This window comes from Eschscholzia californica, unplaced genomic scaffold (genome assembly GCF_041429995.1).
Source record: "Eschscholzia californica isolate CP2 unplaced genomic scaffold, dmEscCali1.0.p SCAF_1, whole genome shotgun sequence".
Taxonomy (NCBI): Eukaryota; Viridiplantae; Streptophyta; class Magnoliopsida; order Ranunculales; family Papaveraceae; genus Eschscholzia; species Eschscholzia californica.
In genome coordinates this window covers 68,420,234-68,428,231 of record NW_028238198.1, presented here as the reverse complement: position 1 = coordinate 68,428,231, position 7,998 = coordinate 68,420,234, and the positions used below count along the sequence as shown (strand labels likewise).

The 7,998-nt window shown below is 32.3% G+C and overlaps 1 long non-coding RNA gene across 1 annotated transcript; it reads left to right on the top strand.

Moving 5' to 3' along the window:
* Window positions 1-312: 312 nt before the first annotated feature.
* On the top strand, window positions 313-1,902 carry LOC147568600 (uncharacterized). The gene is made up of 2 exons (XR_015238351.1): window positions 313-462; window positions 1,266-1,902. It is a non-coding gene; the product is annotated as an uncharacterized LOC147568600 (long non-coding RNA).
* The last annotated feature ends 6,096 nt before the right edge of the window (window positions 1,903-7,998 follow it).

Genomic DNA, 7,998 nt, shown 5'->3' with positions numbered 1-7,998 from the left:
TACTTGCTCAAAATCTCAGTTGCGCAATAAAATATATCAGGCCTCTCGACTTAGATTTCAAATTTGGCGACCATGATAAGTGTATTTATACGTGAGAAAATGACTATTTAGGTAGAAAAACTTATCTTAATAACTATAAAAGCCTACACTTTTTATTAATAACTAGGAGATGTCAAAATATTATTAGTAAAGATGTATAGAGTTTAAAATAATATGGATATTTATCAATCAGGTCATTTTTTTAGTTTTTGGTTCCCAAAATACCCTTATATACTAATCTCAATTGAATCCGCCAAAAGATTTTAGGGCACTCTTATTCTCTTCCATTCTCATCGAAGTGAGAGAAAGAGTTTTAGAGAGAGAACAAATGGTGATGGAGGTCGAATTGAAGGGAATGGTAGATGATCTTGAATCACTGAAACTAGTTGTATCAGATCCAAATCATCATCATTGATTCTCAAGGTACTTCTTATTCCGATCATCGTTTTCCTCAATCTAACTCCTTGTTTTTTTCCCTGATTTTTTTCTGTAATTTAAGCCAATCATCGTGTTTAGGAAACCTATATATGAAATTCCCGATCTCGTCTACGTCCAAAACAGTTTCTGTATCGTTCAATTGTTGTTTTAAAAAAATTTAGTGGTTTGGTTTAGAACTATTAAAATTACTTATATAATGTGATTTATGAAAATCTTCAGTAAGATCAATGATATTAGCAATGGTTATTGTTTGTACTAGTAAATTAGTCAATGGTTCACCGTTCATGTCATGATTCGATCTGCAAAAGAAGAAAGTTGGAAAGAAAAAATGGGTGGAAAAGATGCACGTTAAGTGTTTGTCATAAGATCTGATAAAAGCTAGTTTATCTTGCATAGTCAGAAGGAAGACTGGGTATGAACTACCATTAGCAGCATATCATATTCTTGTCGATACAGGGGACTTGTTGCTACGTTTGGTGTCTCTTTGTAATCATATCTTTGTTCCATTTCGACGAAGGCCAAACTAAGATTATAATTAGTTTAAAGTTACTGCATGTCGATATATGTATAACTGTGTTCTAGCTTTTTCTATCTCTTCTTTAAAAATCGTTACACAAACAAAACCCCTTACGTATTACCTAAGACTGTTCATGCGAGTGCTCTCAAGACTGGAAATTTTGTCTCAAATATGAATTTCGCCACAAGGATACTTGTAGCTTATTGTAAGAGTAGGGTCACTGATGATGCACGTAAATTATTTAATGAAATGCTTACATGTCTTCTGTTAGACGTCATTTGCTGGAATTCAATAATCTCGGGTTGTGTTAGGAACGGCAGCGACCAAGGAGCCTTCCAATATTTCAAACAAATGCATGAGCATATTCAAAGTGAAGATCATGGTGATTATAAACCAGACTCTTATACGATATCGAGTCTTCTTTCTTCGACATATTGCCTAGAACAGAACATACTCCTGGGCGAACAACTTCATGGGTATGCAATCAAGACCGGAAATTCATCTAACATCTTTGATGGTAATGCTCTTATCACTTTGTATGCTAGATGGTGTAGAATTTGCCACTCAAAGCTAGTTTTTTAGTCCATGCCCAGGAAGAACTATGTATCGTGGACTGCGTTGATATCCGGTTGCACTCAACAAATAGGCTATGAAGAATAATTTGCATTTATGATGGGCCAAATGTGTCGAACTGTGGAAAAGGAATGTTGGGAGGATCACGTTGATTCACTGAAGAAGGAGGTGGTGGTGATGACAGCGACTGTGACGGTATACTACTAATCCTAGTGGATGATGAACCAAACGGAACTAAATGTAACTACTATTTTATGTTGGAAGTATTTTTCAGTGATGATGGCATGAATTTTATATGTTGAATGATGAATCAATTCCAAATTCAAGATTTTTTAGATACAGTCTTAATTTATATTCTCGATTTGCAACGAGTTTACAAGATATGTAACCCAAAATTATATTCTGCAAAGCTTACAAATCATGTTTGCAAACACATGTTTGCAGTTTACATTATGCACATACATGTTTGCAGTTTACATTATGCACATACATGTTAGCAGTTTACATTATGCAAACACATGTTTGCAGTTTACATTATGCAAACACATGTTTGCAGATCAGATTGTTGCAAACATGTTTGCATAACAGATTGTTGCAAACACATTTGCATAACAATTGTTGCAAACACGTTTGCAGAAAAACGTGTCGTTTTTTTCTAGGTTTTTTTTTGAAAAAAAATATTAACAGATTGTTGCAAACACATTTGCAGAACAGATTGTCGCAAACACGTATGCAGAAAAACGTAAAGGAAAAAAACAACGTTTTTTTCTGGGGTTTTTTTTGAAAAAAAATATTGAAAGTGGATCTTGTTAGAAAGCTAATGAAAAATCATTTCTAAATATATAATTTTTATAAAAATCCGACATCTCAAACAAAAGTTATATCGATTTAAAGTTTAAAGAAAAATAAAATAATTTAGTTACACAAAATGACAAAAAGGGGTATTTTAGTATTTGCACACTTTTTGACCTGAATAATAATTTCCAAATGTTTTGTGCTTTTCTACTCATTTTCAATATTATTTTGACCTTTCTAGAAATTACCTGTTTATACATTATATTAAATTAGGATCCTCTAATATCTATGAAAATCTTGGAACTTAAATTAGGATAAGGCTACAATCTAATATTACACATATCCTATATTAGTGTTTCTAGAAAATGATAAACCCACAATCTAATGGCACAGGCACATAGGAAACTAATGACTTACAAAACCTCCGTTCCAATTTAGAAAGTTTTCTCTGTATATAAGTTAACTACGCAAGTAAACTAAGCACAACCAACTAAACCCACATTCTAATGTCATTGGGATCTTATACCCTATGCTCTCTGCCGAAATTATTTCTCTCTAACTTTTTTCACTCCCTACCACCCCTTATCTGAGTCCTGTTTCCCATTGATCCTTTCTCACCTAATAATGAAGATGATGAAGATGTTTTCATCTCTAAAAGCAAAGTTTAGTAATAATACTAAAACAATACGCAAGGGTTATCTACCAGTTTACGTTGGAGAAGATAGAAAAAGGTATGTGGTTCCGATAAAGTATTTGGTATATTCCAAGTTTAAGATGTTATTAGATGAATATGCAGATGAAGAGAATCTTGATTTCGATATCAAAGTTGATGGACCCATTGTGCTTCATTGTACCACTCAAGTATTTGATCAAGTACTCAAACATCTCAAGTAGTCAATTAATCTGAAAAATATGACCCAAAGAAGGAATAGTTGAAGGGGAAGAAGAGTGAATGTTGAAGAAGCGAGGAATCTGTTATTAAGATGATTAGGTATATCTCTTCACATATGTATAGATGGATTTTTTTTTTAAAATCCTAGGTTGGTCATCTGTTGAATTCTGGGATATGCTTTAAGTCCCCCCTTTTGTATTTCGTTTAATAATAACATAGCGGGAATTTTAATCTGTAAATATTTTAATATGTTCTTTTACTTGTTGATTTTCTTTTTTCTTTTTTTTAGTTTGCCAAAATGTCGTATTTCTTACATTTGAGAGGAGATTTAGTTTGGCTATTGATTTGAAATCGGGATACCATAGGAAATGAAAAAAATCAACTATTGATTTGAAAAGAAACACAAAAGTCATTTTTGAGTTGATGAAAATTAAAAGACTAGGGTAGTTATAAAATCCCTACAATATATGAATATCTGATGAAATCAAAGAGAAACAATATGTAGATTGCAACTACCTAGTTTATGCTACACAATTAAAACTAGATTGAGATTAGAAAAAAGATCTTATTTAGTAGTTTTAGAATTACAATTAGAGTCTAACTCTAAAAAATCCCTAAAGCTTGTCCTATATAAATCAAATTCTTAATTTATTTAATACACAATCTATCTGTGATCTTACGCAAGCTTGAAATTCTCTCTTGCCTTCTGCTTCTAATGATAAGAGTCCTTTCTCTCCTCTCTTCCTTCCAACCAAATAGTTAAGTTGAAGATACCCAAAAAAAAAAAATGGGTAAGGAAAAAAAAACTTTAAATATGTCTCATTCTTAACAAGGGAGAATACAAGTGCAATACAAAAAGGTTTTCTACCGAAAGAAAGAAGAGTAAAAGTCGAAGAAGAGTGTACTCGATTTAAATATGGTCTGATCATTTGTTAAATTCAGAGTTTAGGCTTTAAGTCCCCCCCTCTTGTATTCGATTTCATTCAATAATAATAACAACAATAATAGGCAGGCGGTGATTCTAATGACGGAAGCTCCATGAAGTGCCAACCTAATTGGGATGTCACGTGTAGCATAATGAAGATATCACACCTTTCATTATGTTCTTTTACTTGGTGATTTTGCTTTATTTACTTTGCCAAATTATCATATTTCTTAAATTTTAGAGGAGATTTATTTTGCCTATTGACTTACATTTTTGTTTGTTTGACAATGAATTTTTGTGTATTCTATTTTGTCCCTAGAAAAAAAAAATTATGTTGTGTTCAATTCTATTTTGAAAAGAATTTTAACTTAATCGCACTAACTTAGTCGGTCTATTATTCAAACTAAAAAGTATGCAAACTACTGACGAAAGTCTATTACAGTTTATGCATTTGTGACTCTTTGCAAAGTAATTTTAAATAACATGTGAACCACCTAACTTTCGTTATACGCAGATATTATAAAACTATATAGTATAAGTATCGCTCACTTGTCCGACCTGATTACTTCTCAAACATAGGAGAAGAGAGAACAGACAAATGGAGGTTAATTTAGAGGCAGGATGCTAGAGTGGGGTAATATTTGACTATCTAATGAAATCAAAGAGAAACAAAATCTAGATTGCATACCTAGTTTATCCTAGACAATTAAAACTATAGATTTAATTAGAAAAAAGATCTTAGTCATTGGAGTCTAACTCCACAAAATCCCTTAAGCTTCTCTATAAATGTCCACATTTAATACACAATATCTCCTGTCTTGTGATATAGTAGAGGAGATCTGTTTCAGTTGTTGGTTTACATGTTTATTTTTCTAAATATTCTATTTGTCCATTAAATACTGAAATTGTCACATTTTTTAATGTCGTGCACACTCATTTACGTTTTACTTAATATCAACTTAGTGGTCCAAGATAAATCAGTACTTGTATGCTTACTAGGTATAACTCGTGCCTCCGACACGGCTGTGATCATTTGAGTATTTAACCAATACCATGGTTGAAATTGAAGTTCCCATAAAATACCAGGAATCAACCAAAAGAATACTAAAATTGTTAATTATCTATTGAACATGTAAAAGAAGAATACTTAACGAATGTTAAAAAAATATATAGTAGAACGAATTCTTCAACGTATAGTTTCTTTAGTCACCAACCCAAAACATTAATTTAGTTTTATCGTGCAGTTACAAACCAATCGAAGTTTAATATATGGGAGTCGAATCGAACTCACATAAAATAACTAACGGGATGGACAATTGTACAAATTACCTCATGTATTTCAAAGTACATGTTTAAATTCAAAAGTAATGTAATGTAGCAAATTCCCAATCTGCAGTATCCAAATGTTCTGATAAGTCCATCTGAACATACAATAACTATAACTATACCCTTTGTAGCCGGAAGAACAATCTCTTGGTGTGGGCTTAATCCATATAAAAGTTACGAAACATCTTGGTAAGCTATCCATTGAGAACCAATTACTAAGTGAGAACTTCTAATTGGAGAAGGAAAAGTGTTATATTAATTCTCTAATTGCCGTTGTTGAGAATATTGAATAACTCTTAAGGGACTATGTTTCAATTTTGTTCCGGACCATGGTTTTACAACAAGCCCGAGGAACAAATGCTCATTTACTCAAGATCTTTCCAATTGGTCATTTTATTCCAAAGCCTCGATCTTTGACCATTCTCTGAACTGATAACAAAACCAAACACTTTAACGAATCAACAAATCAACTAAAATGCTAGAATTTTCGATTAAAAGGATAAGAGATGGATAAATAATTGAAACCTACTTTGAAAATGCGTTCGCATCTAATCGAGGACATATCAATCGATGATCATATTAAAAACAAGCCTAAAAAATCCATTACTGAACTCAATCAGTGAATCAATTAAAACCCTTGAAACCTCAATTATAGAGATTCTTAAATTACAAAGCCCCTAATTATGAAAAATAGATCAAGTCAAATGGAGTTGGGATATATTTCATGCGTATAATAAAATTACGATTACAACTAATAATACCATGTAATGTCCAATATAACCATGGAAAACATAAAATATAAGACACTCTAAGATAAATAGTTGCAACAGAAAAAAAAATTATTTTTTCTTTTTCTTTACCTCAGAAAGAGAAGAATAGTTTAGAGACTACACAATGTTGAGGATATGAAGGTCGCCCGTTCGATTTATGTGCTCACCCCATCCAACTTTTTATTTTTCTCCCTGACATATATCCTTTTTCTTTCTTCCATTCCTAGCAGTAGCCAGACAAAGTTGTTCAACAACCTAATAAACAAAGTAAATTTTATAAAGAAATTAGACAAAGAAGACCTGAAAAATAGAAGAGGAGAATATACCAAGCTTGACTTGTAGAGATCATTGAATTAGATCCTCTCTATCTAAGAAGAATGACAGTGATTATTAAAGAAAAGATTAAACAAAATCAAATGAAAACAGAAAAAAAATTAGCTCGTGATGTCGCTCATACAAACCAGAATATTTAAGCAGAGTTTTTATGAGGATGTGGATATAGTAACTGAAACTTGAATGGCATTGAAAAGGGAGACGGAGGAATAGAGTCGTTAGGGGTTGTGGATATGAAGCCAAAGAATATGAATCCAACGTGGATTCAATGTGCAGGAGAAATGGGGCGCCAAAAGATTAACGTGGATTTTCTGTTAATAACAATTAATGACTAAACGAAATTAATGACTAAATATGTGTATATTAAAACCGAAGAATCCAACGGCCCCCAAAAGATCAACTTGGATTTTATGTTAATAGCAATTAATGACTAAATGAAATTAATGACAATATGTGTATATTAAAACTGAAGAATCGAACGGTTGAAATTAGTTCTGATCTAGGGCAGACGGTCGGATTTATCTCCAATGTAAATCCCAGCCAGCACTCTTCAACCCGTTTTATTATATAGACTAGGCATAGCCCGTGCCTCCGGCACGGTTAAAGACCAATTTATAGTGCGAATATAGTTACACGTAAGGAAAAACCATATCTACTCTGGCACGGTTAAAGCTTATGTGGTGCGAATATAGTTACAAACTTACAGGTGAGGAAAAACCATATCTACTCCGGCACGGTTAAAGACCAACTTATGGTGCGAATATTGTTACATGTGAGGAAAAATCATATCTACCATCCTTTCCAGTTTAAAAGAAGTTAAAATGTGAATGAACCTGTGAAAATCATAAAGATGTATAGCTTGAGGATGTAGAGAAAATGTAAGGAGATATTTCTAAAGATAAAAATTTGAAGAAGAGTTGTATATGTAGTAAAGCATTTAATTTTATGTTGTGAACAAGTTTCTTGAGAGTACGACAAGCAACACATGCTCACTAATTAGGAAAAATAAATCAAAATAACTTCATAGAAAACTGACATAAAAATTTGATACAAATTGAATTTAGAGGAAACAACTTTATTACAAAATATAACAATATAGTCATACTATCATTTAATCCCATCTGCGGCTTCGAACACCAGAGTTATATAATCTTCACCCTTATTGTTATACTTGTGTATATACTTAATTTCATCAATCCCATGTTCTGAACTATGTCTAATGAGTAGTTCCTTCGCATGAGGGTCATAACTTCGTCCCCACTTTGATGAGAAAATTCTTTCTTGATCTGGCCGTACACAGTAGCATAGTAAAAAGATCAGACTAAGACAATGTGGAAACCATTTAAATTATTTTAGCATAAATAGATGACAAAAAAGACCCAAACTTAAC